This window comes from Peromyscus leucopus, chromosome 8b (genome assembly GCF_004664715.2).
Source record: "Peromyscus leucopus breed LL Stock chromosome 8b, UCI_PerLeu_2.1, whole genome shotgun sequence".
Classification (NCBI taxonomy): domain Eukaryota; kingdom Metazoa; phylum Chordata; class Mammalia; order Rodentia; family Cricetidae; genus Peromyscus; species Peromyscus leucopus.
Window position 1 is genome coordinate 84963903 of NC_051086.1, and position 16715 is coordinate 84980617.

Sequence of the window (16715 nt, forward strand, 5' to 3'; positions counted from 1 at the left end):
CCACCATGTGGGTTCCGGGGCTTGAACTCGGGTTTGTCTGGCTTGGCGGTGTGAACCTCTGCCTGCCGAACCATCCCAAGAGCTCCGCTTATTGAAGGCTTTGGTTATGCGGTTTCCCCTGGGAATCACAGTTGTCACTGGTATGTGGGCTGGACTCCACCCAAGAGATAGGTCAGTTGATGTGATGTCACCACCACCACACACACACACACCCTGCTGTCGGCTTGAAGGGCTTCTGTCCCAGGAGTGTCTGCATCTGGCTCTTGGTCTGTTGGGTGTTCCAGGCTGGTGGTTCGAATCGGAGAGTCCCCCTCAGACACGGTCAACCCTGAAGCCAGGGATGCGCCCTTGTTCCTTTTTATGAAATTACCGTCACATCAGCTGTCAGCTGCAGGAATCCCTGCCACCCACACATTTGCTGAGTCCAAATGGAGTAGACTTATTAATTTTAATTTATACTTCAAACCTCAAGGACATCCATGGGTAGGCGGGCTTTATTTAATAGTTGTGTTGGGTTTGGGTGGGAAGGGTACTTAAGAGCAGGTAGGGGACCTCAGGCTCTTAGCTTCTAATTTTGGACACCAGTGGTGGCTTTTCTTACCCCTCCATGACCTCTTTCTTTCGAATTCTCCTTAGCTGTGTCCCTTCTCACCTCGTTATAAAAATTCTTCCTAGCAATGCTGAAAACCATCAGCGACAGGCAGGTGCGGGAAAAGCCACTTCATTTCCCATGATCCTTATGTCCAGACTTAGAAATGGCCTTCTCTCTGGATCCCAAGCACAGAGACTAGGAAGGGAGTGATCTTCATAGGCCTACAGAGGTCAGACTCGACAGCGGAGTTCCTGTGAGTACTCACCACGTTCGTTCTAATCCTGCAGCTCTGTGCTGGGCAGAGAGAAGCCCACACACCATGTAGCAGGTTTTCTGAAGATTTTTTTCCTGCCTTGGCAGGAAGTTCCACTGTTGAGCAAAGTGCATTTCCAAGATAGGCTTGGATTGTAGGCTGTCTCTTCCTTCTTCCTTTTCCTTTTCTTTTTTCTTTTTTTCTTTCTTTCTTTTTTTTTATTTCTTTCTTTTTTTTTGGTGGTGGAGGAGGAGAGACTCTTGTAGCCCAAGTTGGCCTTAAACTTTCTGTGTAGTGGAGGAGAACTCTAGTATTCCTGCTGGGATGACAGGAATACACCATCCTGGGGATGGAACCCAGGGCTCCTTGCACGGGGACAGGCAAGCAGTCTGCCAGCTTTCACACGCCCCTGGCCTCTCCTCCTTGAGGATCAGTGCTGGATGCCCCCCCCTCCCCGAAGGCTGAGCTAGGGGTGGGAGGGGAGGGGTTGGGATGGGGCCCTGCTACTCCGTTGCCACCCCTGCATACCCCAGGTCTGTGCATGTCTGCACCGGCTGTTTCAGCAATCACGTGAATTGCCACTCGTGTACCGTTCAGCTCTGTAGAATGTAAAGACGCCCCATGACTGTGTAGTTTCTGGGTGTGTGTGCTCGGTAAACCATATTTGCCCAAAAGTAAGGCAGTGATGTGAGGGCCTGAGGCCGCTGGTTGACTCTTGACTCCGGAAGCCACTTGTTTGGAATTCCTGTGTGTGTGTGTGTGTGTGTGTGTGTGTGTGTGTGTGTGTGTGTGTGTGTCTTGCTCTACTGCTCACCCTCTTGTTTTTTTGAGACAGGGCTTTCCCCCAAATCCAGAGCTCACCAGCTGGCTAGAAAGCCCTAGGATCCTCTCCTCGGCCTCCTGGCTTTGAGATCACAGGCACGCACTGGCACAGCTTGCTTTTTAGGTAGGCGCTCGGGGTCTGAATTCAGGTGTGCATGTTTGCCCGTGGACATTCTGGTTTTTATAGGTGATTCAGAACTATCCAGATTGAGTGAGAGACGTGAAGCGGGGAGGTGGAATGGTGTAGCTCCCGTGGAAAATCTGTCAGTTTCTTAAAAGGTTGAACACGTCGCCACATGACATAGCAATTCTGTCCCAAAGAGAGAACCGTAAACACGTGTCCCTACAGATACTCATGCACAAATGCTCATATAGTTCAGTGGTTCCTAATGCTGTGACCCTTTAATACAGTTCCTCATGTTATGGTGACCCCCCAACCATAAAATTATTTTTTACTACTTCATAACTGTAATTTTGCTACTGTTTATGAATTGTACAGTGAATATCTGTGTTTTCCAATGGTCTTAGGTGACCCCATGGGAAAGTGTCATTTGCTTCCCCCCAAAAAAGGGCTTGAAGCCCACAAGTTGAGAAACGCTGCTCTTAGCAGCATGATTCATAACAGAAGATGCAAGCACACCACATGTCCATTAGTAGGTGATGGATAAACCAAATGTGGTATGTCTGTACAATGGAATAATAGGCAGTAATGAAAAGGGAGTGCTGATTTTGCCACAACATGGGTTAAAAAGACGTTAAGTAAAGGTAACCAGACATGAAAGTATACTTATTTGTAAGAAATACCCAGAACAAGCATTTTCATAGAAACGGAAAGTAGATTAGTTGCTCTCAGGGTCTGGGAGAGAGGGGAAAGGGGAGTGACAGTTCCTGAGTCTGGGTTTTCATTTGGGGTGATGAGAACATGATGGGATTAGGTGCAGGAGCCGGCTGCACACCTCGGGAATAAGCTAAAAAAGCATTGAGTTGTGTTCTCCAATAACAGCTAGTGCAGGGTTTAAAGTCAGTTCCAAGGCGACTTTCTCGAGAGCCTCAGCTGCCTGAAATAGAATAGTGACAGCCCAGAGGAAAACCATGGAGAGTACCAAGGATCAGTAAGGTTCTTGGGGCTCGGTGGTAGGGCCCCTTTGCCTGCCATCCATGAGGCCTGGGTCCATTCCCAACCTTACCAAAAGGAGAGGGGAGGAGGTGGGACTGGAAGAAAAGGACAAGGAAGAAGGGCAGAGAGGACAGGAGGAAGAAAAGCTGATAGACGCGAGTGCCGGCTGCACACCTCAGGAATCAGCTAAAAAGCACTCAGCTGTTTTATTGAAAAAATGTATGAGCAGCATCTCTAATGCTAGTGCATGATGGTGATGATGATGATGATGAGGAGGAGGAGGAAGGGAAAATGAGGAAGGGAAGGAGGAGATTTCCATGGAAAAGAGTGGCTTTGTCACCCCCAACTCTTTGAGTATGTTATATGCATGCAATTCATAAATTCTGGAGGACTCTGCTGCCTTCTCTGCTGTGATTCTATAATTTACTACAACCTGACAGAGCTTCTGAAGCAGGAATAGCAGTTGCCTTTTCAGGTCATGTCCACCTCCACCACCCCAGACTCCCACAGTGATAATTCCTAGCTGCCTCCTTGAGTTGCCCTTACAGAGACTGATTTAGCTGCAATTGTGTTCGGCCCTTTTCAGCCTCAAAGCCACCTACTGCACGGAGTTTACCTGTGTTCATCTCCAGAGCATTGCAGGAGACACCTGGTGGGGGGGGGGGAGTCACAGCTCAGGAAAGTATGTCTACTGGCTTACAGCAATAGTTGGGTGGAAACCCCGCCCAGGTCCATCGGCAATTCCTAGGAGAGGAGGTGGGCTCCCAAGTACTGCCTCAGATGGGCTTTGCAACAATAAGAGGTTATGTAACGATAACAATAAGAAAAGAACCCAGAACTGACCTAAAGCATCCCATGGCTTCTTCATGATGGCTGTGGTTTGCAAAAAGGAAAGTGGGTGCTGATGAGAGTGTGGGGAACCTGGACCCCTCTGCACGGCCAATGGGAGAACAAAAGGAAGGCCCCATGGAAGCAGTTTTTGGGGGTCCTCCAAAAGTTAAGCCTAGGGTGACACTGCTCTAAAGAAAACATAAACAATCAATAAATATATGGGAAATATCAGTTTCCTCAGCCATCAGGGGAATGCAGATCAAAACTACATTGAGGGAGTTAGAGAGATGGCTTAGCAGATCCTGTCTTCTGGCCTCCAAGGGCATCTGCATACATGTGTGTCTGCATGCACCTACACACACGTGCACACATGCATGCACATATAAAATTATATATAATGTTTTGTTTTTTTGAGACAGGGTTTCTCTGTGTAGCTCTGGCTGTCTTGGAACTCACTATGTAGACCAGGCTGGCCTCGAACTCACAGAGATCTGCCTGCCTCTACTTCCCAAGTGCAAAATAATATTTTTTCTAAAGAAAGAAAAACTCCATTGAGATTTTGAGATGCATCACACAGAATGACTGTTTTTAAGAAAATCATTTAGCCAGGCAGTGGTGGCGCACACCTTTAATCCCAGCACTCGGGAGGCAGAGCCAGGCGGATCTTTGTGAATTCGAGGCCAGCCTGGTCTACAGAGCGAGATCCAGGAAAGGCGCAAAGCTATACAGAGAAACCCTGCCTCGAAAAACCAAAACCAAAACCAAAAACAACAACAACAACAACAAAAAAAATTATTTAACAAATGCTGGAGGGTGAGGGGGAAAGAACACTTGTTCACTGCTACTGAGAGTGGAAATAAGTTCAGTTCAGCTATTGTGGAAATCAATATGGAGGTTCCTCAGAACACTGAAGGTAGGACCGTGGAGGCTATACCACTCCTGAGAATATACCAGAAGGATTCCAAGTCAGCACACCACAGAGATTCTTGCGCACCACGCCCATTCCTGCACTATTCCAAATTAGCCCAAGTCCAGGAACCAGACTAAAAGTCCATCAGCAGATGAATGGATAAAAGGTGTGCTGCATACACAATGGGATTTTATTCAGCTCTGAACAATAATGAACTTAGGACATTTGCAGGAAAATGATGGGATTGAGGATCTTCGTGTGACAGGAAATAAGCCAGGCTCAGAAAGACAAATAGCTCATGTTTTCTCTCAGACTCAGAATCTAGATTTAAGAGAATGTGATGATAGAAGAGAGATACTTAACATGAGAGAACGCAGTGGGAGGGAGACAGATGAGGATGGCTATGGGAGAGCTGAATGTTATCCAAGTGCATCTCATATGTGTGTGAGAGAGTCATAATGAAGCCTTTGGAAAATTAATATATAGGAATAATTTTTTTTTTAAGAAGCATAAGTGGGCCAGGCAGTGGTGGCACGTGCCTTTAATCCCAGCACTCGGGAGGCAGAGGCAGGTGGATCTCTGTGAGTTCAAGGCCAGCCTGGTCTAAAGAGTGAGTTCTAGGACAGTCAGGACTGTTATATAGAGAAATCTTGTCTCAGGGAAAAAAAACAAAACAAACCCACAATGTGATAAAGAATTTCAAGTTAAGCAAAGGGTTACTGTAGGCTCCTGCTTTCCACCTTCAAGTCTATTAGAAACACAAGAAAACAGACTCACGAAGGCTCATGGCAGTCACATGACTTGTCCCCCTGAAGATGAATGGCCAACCAGTATGGCCCCTTCATGCAGGGGAGTATTACTCAGCCTTAAGGAAGGAAGGAAATTCTGATGCACACTGCTAATGGTGATGACCATGATGAAATGTTACGGCGCCATGCCACACACTGAAATCAAAACAGTAATTAATAATAATAATAATATAAATAATAACAATAATAATAAAGAGGGACAGATGTTGCATAATTCCACTTCTGTGGGGCATCTGGATGGACAAATTCATAGGGACAGGAAATAGAAAAGGGGTGGCCTAGGGGTGGGGGAAGTAGGAATTTGTATACCAGGTGCAAGGGTTCTTCTCCCACCCCCCCACCCCCCAGCTGGGGACCGAACCCAGGTGTAGTTGATATATTGTTTACCCCAATAAGCTTATCTGGGGGTCAGAGAACAGAACAACCATAATATTAAACATAGAGCTTAGGCAGTGGTAGCACACACTTTTAATCCTAGCATTCCGAAATCAGAAATCTGTTTGGATCTCTATGAGTTCAAAGCCACACTGAAAACAGCCAGGCATGGTGACTCATGCCTTTAATCCCAGAAAGTGATGGCAGGAAGCAGAAAGGTATATGAGGCGAGAGGACCAGGAACTAGGGCTGATTAAGCTTTTAGGCTTTTGAGCAGCACAGTTCAGCTGAGAGGCTTCCAGTTTGAGGAAACAGGATCAGCTGAGGAATTGGCCAGGTGAGGTGGCTGTGGCTTGTTCTGCTTCTCTGATCTTCCAGCATTCACCCCAATACCTGGCTCTGGGTTTGATTTTTATTAATAAGACCTTCTAATAATTTGTGCTACACCCAGGGCCTTGCACTTGCTAGGCAAGCACTCTACCACTGAGCTAAATCCCCGACCCCACAAGGGTTCTTTTCAGGATAAGCGAACAGTTCTGGAGATGGGTGGTGTTGGTGCTGGTGGCTTTTTACTCTTTTACTTTTTGGGGACCCACCACCCAGCTCCCAAATAAACACACACATGAAGGTTTATTCTTTCTTATGAATGTCTGGCCTTAGCTTGGCTTGTTTCTAGCCAGCTTTTCTTAAATTATTCCATCTACTTTTTGCCTCTGGGCTTTTACCTTTCTCTACTTCTGTGTATCCTTCCTTTCCTTCTTATTCCATGTGTGGCTGTGTGGCTGGCCCCCCAGCATCCTCCTCGCCTCCTTTTCTTGTTCCTTCCCAGATTTCTCCTCCTATTTATTCTCTCTGCCTGCCCACCCCACCTATCCTTTCTCCTGCCTTGCTATTGGCCGCTCAGTTCTTTATTAGACCAATCAGGTGTTTTAGACAGGCAAAGTAACACAGGTTCACAGAGTTAAACAAATGCAGCATAAATAAATGTAACACATCTTAAAATAATATTCCTCAACAGATGGGTGGTAGAGATGGCTCTGTAACATTCTAGATACAATTAATGACATGAATTGTATATTGAAAATGATTAGGCAAGCGGTAGCATAGGCCTGTGATTCCAGGAGGATTGCAAGCTGGAGGCTAGCCTGCTCTCTACGGCTAGACCTTGATGATGGTGATGGTGGTCGTGGTGGTGGTGGTGGTGGTAATGATGATGGTGATGATGATGAGTAGGGTTTGTATTAGTTATCTTCATTGCCATGACAAAATACCCATCAAAGCCACTTACAGGAAGAGTTTGTTTGGGCTCAAAGTTCTAGACGACACAGTCCATCATGGTGGGAAGGTGTCGCAGCAGGAGCAAAAGGTAGCTCATCACATCGCCCTCTCTGTCCTTTTTATGGCATCTATGATGCCAGCCCACAGATGGTGCCACCCACATTTAGGATGGCTTTCTCATCTCAACAACTGCAGTCTAGACATGCCCTCACAGTCCTGTCTAGAGGTCTGTTTCCCTCTAGATCCTGTCAGGCTGATGAATGGTCAGTATTAACAATCAAATGGCTCCCTACAGCCAGCTGAGTGCACTTTCTGGCTATGAACACCCTCATGACTGGGGAAACCAAGTCTCTCCTGCAAAGTGGAGTGAGGGAGGCCACTGGAACCTTCCATGCTTAGCTCTTCAGGTAGAACTTGTCACCCCCTCTTCCACAGTCCCTGGGAAGTGACCTGAAAGACACCACGTGCTCCACCACGATTGCTCCACCACGATTCCACGGCCTGCAGGTACCCTGGAAATCTTGATTTTATAGCATGGAGAAGCTCGAATCCATTCTTTCCTACGAAGACCTGCCGTTCATTGCTTACCTGCACTCAGCGAGTGCTTCTCTTTGCCTTCAGTTTACCCTCCTGCTCTCCCAAGGTCGCCTAGACACAGAGCTAACTGCTGACGTGCCCGCAAATACACGTCTGCTTCTAGCCGTACCACAACTTCTGTTGACGCTATTGGTCATGGAGAGAGAGGATTTCGTAAATCCTCAACTGGGGCCAATAGCTTCACGAAAAGGCTTCTTTTCTTCTAGAAAGACCCCGTTACCCTGGTCTCAGATGAATCTCTCTCGGGAACAAGTCGATAGCAGGGAAAGTGCTAAGATGAACAGTGACAAGCCGTCACAAGTAGATGCACAGGCCCTGCAAAGGCCCTGTTTTGAGAGTTTCTTTCTAGTCTTGGGATTGGCTGTGGGATTTTCTTCCGTAGTCAACACAAGCACCTCATTTGCTTGCTAAAGGTCAGGCTTGTCAGCAGACCTCTTCATTTACTGGAGTTGTGATCTGCTTCACATTGGCTGCAAATCACTAGAGAGTTCTGATGATGTGTCGAGAGCCCTCAGCTGGTGGCCTCATATTTGTCTTGCAGGCAGAATCCCTCAGGAAACGCTTATCTTTGTCCAACCTGGAGGCCGATGTTCATAGATCTGCCTCCATTGTCTGTGGGGTCTAACATGTATGGGACACTTGGTTTGGGTTTTGTTTTTTTAAAGGATCCACTGGGGAGATGACTGTGTACATGCTGTGTAGGCACAAGGACCTGAGTTAAGGTTGTCAGACTCATTTAAAGTTAGACATGGCAGTGTGTGCCTGTAACCCAGCACTGGGGAAGCAGAGGCAGGAGACTCCCAAGAGTGAAAGCCAGTCTGCTCCATCAGTAAGCTCCCGGGTCAGTGAGGCACTGTCTCAAACATCAACTTAGAAAGCGGCCGAGGAAGACTCAGTGGCAGTCTCCGGTGTGCATGTGTGGCACACATGCACACCCATAAAAGAATGATAGTGCACATGCGCCACACATGCACACCCATAAAGGAATGATACAGAATGTCCCACAGCCGGTGTATGGAGAAACCTCACATTCTTCTAGAGCAGCTTCCCTTGTGGTTTTACTTTACCTTCTAGAAGGTTCTGCCTTTGCTCTCTTAATGGTTCTTCCGGGCTCCGACTAATGGCTGACTTCCCAGCTTCTCATTATAAATGCCAGGGGTTGACACACCCGGCACTTCAGCTGATGCTGTGAAATGCTGAGTGTGCGTGACGTCATTTCAGTCCGACCTGGGAGTCAAAGGAATCTTTGGAATTAGAGAGTACTGCCCTCTAAATGTGCATCAGCTTGGACTGTACAGAATATGTGCTTTTTAAAGTTTTTTAAATGTCTGTGCATAGATGTTTCGCCTGCATGTGTGCCAATATACCACATACGTGCCTGGTGCCCTGGAGGACAGAAGAGGCCACCAGATCCCATGGAACTAGAGTTATTAGCCACCATGTGGGTGTGGGAAATTGAACCTGGTTCCTCTGGGAGAGCAGCCGGTGCTCTTAACCACTGGGCCATCTCTCCAGCCTCTTTTTGTTGTAAATGCATGCTTTTTTGTTCTTCCCTATAAAGTACATCAAAACTCCTGTGCTGGATGGGATAGGTTAAGCCTCCCAATGGTTGCCTTGCGGTCACTGCAGGGATAATCCCAAGCTCCAGCAGCACAAAGCCAGCCCTAAATTCTTCCCTTCCACCCTTTTCTGTCCTCCAGGTCATGGACTGGGTTAAGCACCCCTATGCAGGGTTGCTTGTGTATTTGTCACAAAGGTGGTTGTTGTTGTTTGCTTTTAAGTTAAGTGTTAATAACCCAGCCCGTTTTATAATCTTTCTGCCAGCTTTTTCACCCCTGCATGCTTGTGCAATGACACACGCACTACGTCAGCCAGGCACCTCTGAGGGCTGCTTATAAAAGTCCAGGAGAAAAGATAAATGCGATGGTGTGCTGATATCCCGCAATCCGAGCCCAGGGTTGGATTTTCTTTGTGGGATCGGATATTGGTTTTTGTGGTTTATTGACCTGGCAGAATGACATCTGAAGGAACACCCAAGAACTTCACAGCACCCCCTCCCCCCCTTTTTTAAAACTTCCCTGTGTGCCTGGAAAAAATCTACACTTAGAATCTCAAAGCCTGGAAGACAAAAGAGTTAGTGAATCATTTCCTCATGCTGGGCAGAACACACCAGGTGTAAAGCACTTTCCCTAAAAAGTGAGAATTGAGGCTGATCTTGGGGTAAAGCCTGTCCTGGGAAGAACCCCAGGCTGAGAGGCAGCTGAAGAGGGGGCTGCTGGGTGGGATATCAAGGTCACAGGGCAGCAAGGACCACGCTCCTGCACCTGGCATTAAGGTTAGAGGGACCAGAATGCGTCTGTGCCCAGCTCCTCAGTTTGCCTTCGGCCAAGGTCACTGTCACACCGTGGCACAGTCACTTGGGAGCATCTGCAATGTGACCCCCCTAGAAAGCCCCTGTGAGTGGTCTCGAGGTTCTAGACCCAGTGAACAGATGGTTCCTCTGGCGAATCAGGAGCCAGGGCGAAGCAATTGTCTGGTTTCTCCTGTTCTGTGGGTTCCAACACCTTCACCCAAGTTCTCTAGCCCAAGATGTGAAGATGGTAAACTGTGGAAACCCAACACCTTCACCCAAGTTCTCTAGCCCAAGATGTGAAGACGGTAAACTGTGGAGACCCTTGTCCCTTGAAAATGGTTTTGTTGGTTTTGAGACAGGTTTGCATGTGGTGCAGGTTGGCCTCAAATTCACAGTGTAGCCAAGGATGTCCTTGAGCCTCCTGGTCCTTCTGTCTCTACCTTCCCAGTACTGGAGTTACAGATGTGCACCACCACACCAGTTATGTTTGGTGCTGGCAATCAGACCTGTCTTCATACATGCTCGGCGAGTTCTCCACCAACTGAGCTACATTCCCAGCCCAAAACCTTGGTTAAGAACACTGGCTGATCTTCCAAAGGACCCAGGTTCGATCCCTAGCACCCACATAGCAGCTCACAACTGTCTGTAACTCCAGTTCCAGGGGATCTGACACCCTCACACAGACATACATGGAGGCAAAACACCAATACACATAAAATAAAAATAGATAAATCTTTAAAAAAATTAAATAAAATAAATATTTTCAATATAATGAAAAATACTTCATGGCCAGAGGGCCACCTTTAAGGATGAACTATACTGACTATAAAAGACATGTTCCCAGGCCTTTTCCAGGAAGTGATAAAAATTGTGATTAAAAAGTATATAACCAGTCCAGTGAAGTGGCCCGCTGGGTAGGAGCACTTGCTGCCAAGCCTGGTGACCTGAGTCTGCTTCTCCCACATGGTAGAAGGAGAGAACCAATTCCCACCAGTTGTCCTCTGGTCTCCACACATCCACCATGGCACATGCACAGCCTCCCACCCATCCACCCATCCACCCATCCACACACACACACACACACACACACACACAACTATACACAACCTGAGTTGCAACCTTTTAACCATTTCCCTTGTCCATCCAGTGGCATGCCCACATGCTTGTGTCGGCCAAACTCAAGCTCTGCCTTCATCTTCTGAAGGGCTAGGTGTGTGCATTGTGCCTGGGGTGGGTCGGTGTTGGATTTTGTCTGGTTTGGTTTCTGGTCCATGGCAGGTGCCCCATTCTCTCATGCTTCTCTGAGCACTGGTGTAAGAGGGCCAGGACCGGTGGGACCAAGCAGAACATGCTGTAGCCAGCTGGAGCAGTGTGTATCCAGGCCTGTGGTTTATGAAGCATTTGAATTTGTGATTTCTTTTTTTTTTTTTTTTTTTCTTTTTTCTTCTCTCATTTGATTCTTACTGTGCCCTGTGAGGGGTTTTATTACTCCCATTTTGACGAGTGCAAAATAGGGCTGAGATACAAACATCCTGTTCGGGTTCCGAAGCTAAGTCAGAGGCAGAATGAGGACACTTGCTCCGTGTTTTCATCTTGACAACCAGGCGCTTTCTATGGGGGAAACAATTATCACCTCTCTGGTGGCCCAGGCAATGCCTGGTCCCCAGGAAGGGAGGGTTTCTCCAATAGCTTCCTTGATGACCTGCTCTTCATCAGGCTTGGAACCACACACCCTTTTAGTCAGACCCTGAGGCCTGACTAGCCACCTCCCCGCAAGGCTTGATATAGTAACATGGGCTCCTTTTAAATCCCAGTTGCTATAATTAGAGTCTATCACTCCCAACAAACATTTTTTTTTTCACTTTGGTGTTGTGGGTCTTTACAATCCCATGTGCATTTAACAGTGATGGCAGTTTCAGGTCACATGCTAAATTCTCAAGGGAGGGAATCCTATCCATAGTTCATAAACTTTCTGGTTAAGAAAATATATTCACCCTAGCCATGGCAGCACATCCCTATATTCTCAGCACAGGAGAATCAAGAATTCAGAGTCATCTTTGGCTATATAGCTAGCTATATAGTTCATTCTAGGCCTGCCTGGGCTACATGAGATCCTGTCTAAATCCAAACAAAACAGAGGCAGACATGGTGGCGAATGCCTTTAATCCCAGCACACAGGAGGCAGAGGAAGGCGGGTCTCTGTAAGTTTGTAGCCTGCCTGGTGTACATAGTGAGTTCCAGACCAGCCAGAGCTACATAGCAAGACCCTGTTTTAAACAAGAATAACAACAACTCTACACATGCACACAGAAAACAAAATAAGAAAGAAAATAGAAGAAAAAACACACACACACCCAAGATGTTTCAAATGTTCAGTATTGACAGGTATATATCAAGTGGATCCCATACCAAGTAGATAGCCACTAGGTAGAGAGCCGAGGCTAGACCAGGCTAGGAACTTGGAAAATAGAGCAAGGGCCTCCCAACTTTGGGAACCATACATACAAGTCTCTTAAAACCACTCCATGTGCCATAGACAGAAAAGAGGCTGTAGGATGAGTGAACATGTTTGTGTTTCAATAAAACTTTCTTTGAAAGGAGATGTCAGCACATAATTTCCCAGTGACATAGCAGGGCATTCCACCTGGCGTCTTGGCTGCGCTGTGGAGTTACAGATGACAGCCGTAGCCTCTGGCTTTTGAGACTTGGTGGTGAACGTGCACCCTTGTCATACCTCCTCCCTGTGTGCAATGTCAACGTTGGCATCATCAGTTGGCACAAGGCTAGCAATGTGACTGATTCCTGGGGGGTTATGAGGACTGAATCTTTCCGGAGTTCTTTTAGTGGGTTCCATTAAGCCATTGCTCCATCATGCGTTGTGGTTCATGTACTGAGAAAGGAAGAGGATGGAAGAAAGGGTTCATAAAAGGCATTAAGAGTTATATGAACAATACAAAGAATGCAATTATATTAACATGTGCTTTTCCCTCTATTCACACACACACACACACACACATATATATATATGTGGTGGAGGGTGAGGATGGGAGAGGGAGGGAGAGAGAGGGGAGAGCGAGCAGCCATAGCAGGACTCCAGCACACTTTATGGATGGAAGGCTACATGATTGAATGTTCAGCTGGGTGGACAGCAACTTTTCTGCTTATGTTATGCGGCGTCCATCGTCTTGACAGTAAAGGGTAGAGTAGGTTTAAATTCTAATTGCTCCCATGGGGCTCACATGATCCTGTCTTGTCATCAGTGAGTAAGGCAATCTGCAGGTGGTCATGCTTACTGCCCCCACCTGACCCATTGTGATTGGGCTAGTGGAGAGAGGAGTCAGAAGGACACAGGTACTGGTTGATGGCATCATCTTGGTTCTTTGGAGTGATGGGCTTGGAAAGTGGTCCTTGTGGGCTTCTGAAACTTAGCAGGCAGCTTGGAATTCTCTTCACCTAAAACTTGGGGTCTAATGTGTCTTTAGACAAAGGTACAATTGAGAATTTTTGTTTGTTTGTTTGTTTGTTTTTCAAGACAGGGTTTCTTTGTGTAGCCTTGGCTGTCTTGGAACTCACTTTGTAGACCCGACTGACCTCGAACTCACAGAGATCCACCCGGCGTGTGCTACCACCTGCAGGCTTTTCATTGGCATTCCATCGATAATTCCTGACCACACTTAGAATTTTTTGCTTGGAGATTGCTTTTAAATTTTATTTATTTGATTCAAAATATCTTTGTGTGTATCTATGTATGTATGGTGTGTGTGTGTGTGTACCTGTTTGTGTGTGCCATGCTGTACATAGGGAGGTCAATAGAACCCGGAGTGTTGGTCCCCACTCTTCCCCTTTATTGAGACAGGCGTTCTTACTGTTACACCTTCACATACCTCGCTAACTTCTGGGAAGTCTTTTATCTCTGCCTGTCATCTTCCATGGGGATCTGACTTCAGGTCCTGGCATTTGGCTGGCAAACATTTTGCCCATTGAACCATTCCCCACCCCACCCCCCTTTTAAAGGCACGTTCTCACTTTGCAGCTCTGGCTGCCTTGAACTGCTTAATCCTCCTGTCTCAGTGTCTTAATCAGAGTCTCTGTTGCTGCAGAGACCATGACCAAAAACAAGTTGGGGAGGAGAGAGTTTATTTGCCTTACACTTCTATATCATTGCTTATCATCAAAGGAAGTCAGGACAGGAATTCAAACAGGGCGGGAACCTGGAGGCAGGAACTGATGCAGAGGCCATGGAGGGGAGCTGCTTACTGGCCTGCTCCTCTTAGCTTGCTCATCCTGCTTTCTCATAGAACCCAGGACTGCCAGCCCAGGGATAGCACCACCCACAATGGACTGGTCCCTCCCCTGTCAATCACTAATTAAGAAAATGCCTACAGTCAGATCTCATGGAAGCATTTTCTTAATTGAGGTTCTCTTCTCTCATATGACTTTAGCTTGTGTCAAGTTGATATTAAACTGTCTAGCTTATTCAGCCCTCCTGTGTATTTGGATTACAGCCATGGACCACCAGTCCTGGTTGGATCTCTCTCTCTCTCTCTCTCTCTCTCTCTCTCTCTCTCTCTCTCTCTCTCTCTCTCTCTCTTCCCTTCCCTTCCCTTCCCCTCCCTCCCTCCCTCCCACTCTCTCTCTCTCTCTCTCTCTCTCTCTCTCTCTCTCTCTCTCTCTCTCTCTCTCTCATGGCTTGAACCACATTAGATAAAACAATGGCACTCAGTCCTACAGTTAGGACAGTGTGAGCCCATGACATCTTGGTTTCTCTAGGCGCATTCCACAGCTCTGCCTTGGCCCCTCCTCTGTGGCACCATCACATGTACAGCGCTGGGCACAAATAGGAAAGATTTGGATCCCTGTGATGTTCCCGACTGTGGAGATAATTATTGGGGGTCACTCTTGAGATGATAGCTCACTCAGAGACCCAGCCTGTAGCAGGGAGCTGCCTCTAATCCTGATTACTTGTAATGATGATTACCCAAACTCCGGAATTAGAACAATAGATTCTCCAGAGATGGAATCTAATTGCACTACTGTGCCATATGCATACAGGGAAGGCAACTTTGATCTTTCAGTTAGACGTCTTCCTAAATGGCAAAGGACAGAGGCATGGTTTCCTGTAACACCCCCCCCCACACATACACACACACTTTAAATCACATTGAGGCCTAGATTTTTTTTTTTAAGCGATCAACCTATTAAAGACAGGAGCTGGGGAGCTGGCTCAAACAGTACAGTGCTTGTGGTGGGCCTAAGTTTGATCCCCAAAACCAAAGCTCCAAAGCCAGACTCATCCGCATGCTCTTATAATCTCAGTGCTGGGCAGGGGGACAGAGATGGCAGATCCCTCTGGCTCAAAGGCCAGCAATCCTAGTCCATTTGGCAAGCCAAATGGGCATGAACAATACCTGAGGAGAGACACCTGAGGCTGACCTGGCCTCCGCATGCGTGTATACACACATGAATCAAGAAAGCACTGGCATTCTTTGGCCTCTCTGGACTTGGGTTTCCTCATCAGCTGGTCCCCACCTGGTTGGCTCATTGTGAGTATTAGAAAGTAACAGCAAGCATCAGTCAGGGCTGATTGGCAGTCCATAAAGCTATGCGACGCCATTTCTGTGATCCGTCCTCTGGCCGTAATACCATCAGAGCCCTCCCGCACATCTTTGTTTTTAGTTTCTTATCCAACATTAAATTTGTCTGGAAGTAGTGATCTGGGCGTGGTGTCTTTGCTGACTTAGATGTGGGGCTTTGTATGAGTGTGGAAAAAAGGGAAGACCTCCTCAGGATGAAATCCCATAGTCTGGCACTATTTAGTCCCCCAAAGTCCCACTGAGTACCCTCACTACGCTGTACCATAGTGGTTTGGCCTTTAGTGTGTCCCTGTGAGTAAGCTTCCTAACTCTTGCCCTGTAGTCAAAATGTCAAAGGTCTGGGTTGACCCCAGAGGTGGCTTTTCTTTCTTAAGATTTCTTTTTATTTTTGTGTATATGTGAATATATCTGCACAGACAGGCAGGTGCCCGTGCAGGCCAGAAGAGTGTGTCAGGTCCCTTGGAGCTGGAGTTATAAGTGGTTGTGAACTGCCAGATGTGAGTGCTGGGAACTGAACCTCATGTCTGAGAGTCAAAAGCAGAATTGGATAATAAAATGGTAACAGACTACTTCTGGGTGGCCCTCTCTGGTGACCATGCCCGCAGACCAGGCTTACTTTTCCTTGGAGGGAAGGAAGGGATAGACATGGAGCCCTTGTCCATCTGAATCTGAGCTTGAGTGTCCTGCCGCCCCCAGCACCTGCAGGGTATCCCCCAACTCCCAGACTGACACAGTCATCGTGAGCTCAGGCTGGTGCCTGCCCTGGACTGGCCCATGAGGGTGCCTGCCCTGGGCTGGCCCCTGAGGGTGCCTGCCCTGGGCTGGCCCCTGAGGAGCCACTGGAATGATCAATAAAGCCAGACAGCTGGTCCCCGCTGGCTGTTGTGAATCAGCTGCCCCTGCCTTGCCCGGATCCATCTTCTTGAAGCAGGAAGCACTTGAGCTGTGCCCAGTCAGGCTGACTCGCGTCTGGCTAATGGCTTTTCTGTGTCGCACATTGACCTTGGCACCCTACATTTTTTTTCTACGTGAGTGGGTCAGAGCTCCTAGAGACAGTGTGCGGGTAGATGCAGCTCTTCTCGTAGCTTTCCAGTGAGAGACCTTGGCAGGACTTTGAATGGTGGTGATGTCAGACCCGGCACTTCTTTTAAAACTTGAGGTAAAACCCACAGGTCATGAAATTA

General features: G+C 47.4%; 1 protein-coding gene across 2 annotated transcripts in view; it reads left to right on the forward strand.

The window, feature by feature from the left end:
- Positions 1-16715, forward strand: part of Pitpnc1 (phosphatidylinositol transfer protein cytoplasmic 1) — a 284159-nt gene that overhangs the window by 122671 nt on the left and 144773 nt on the right. The gene's annotated exons all lie outside the window — the stretch shown is intronic.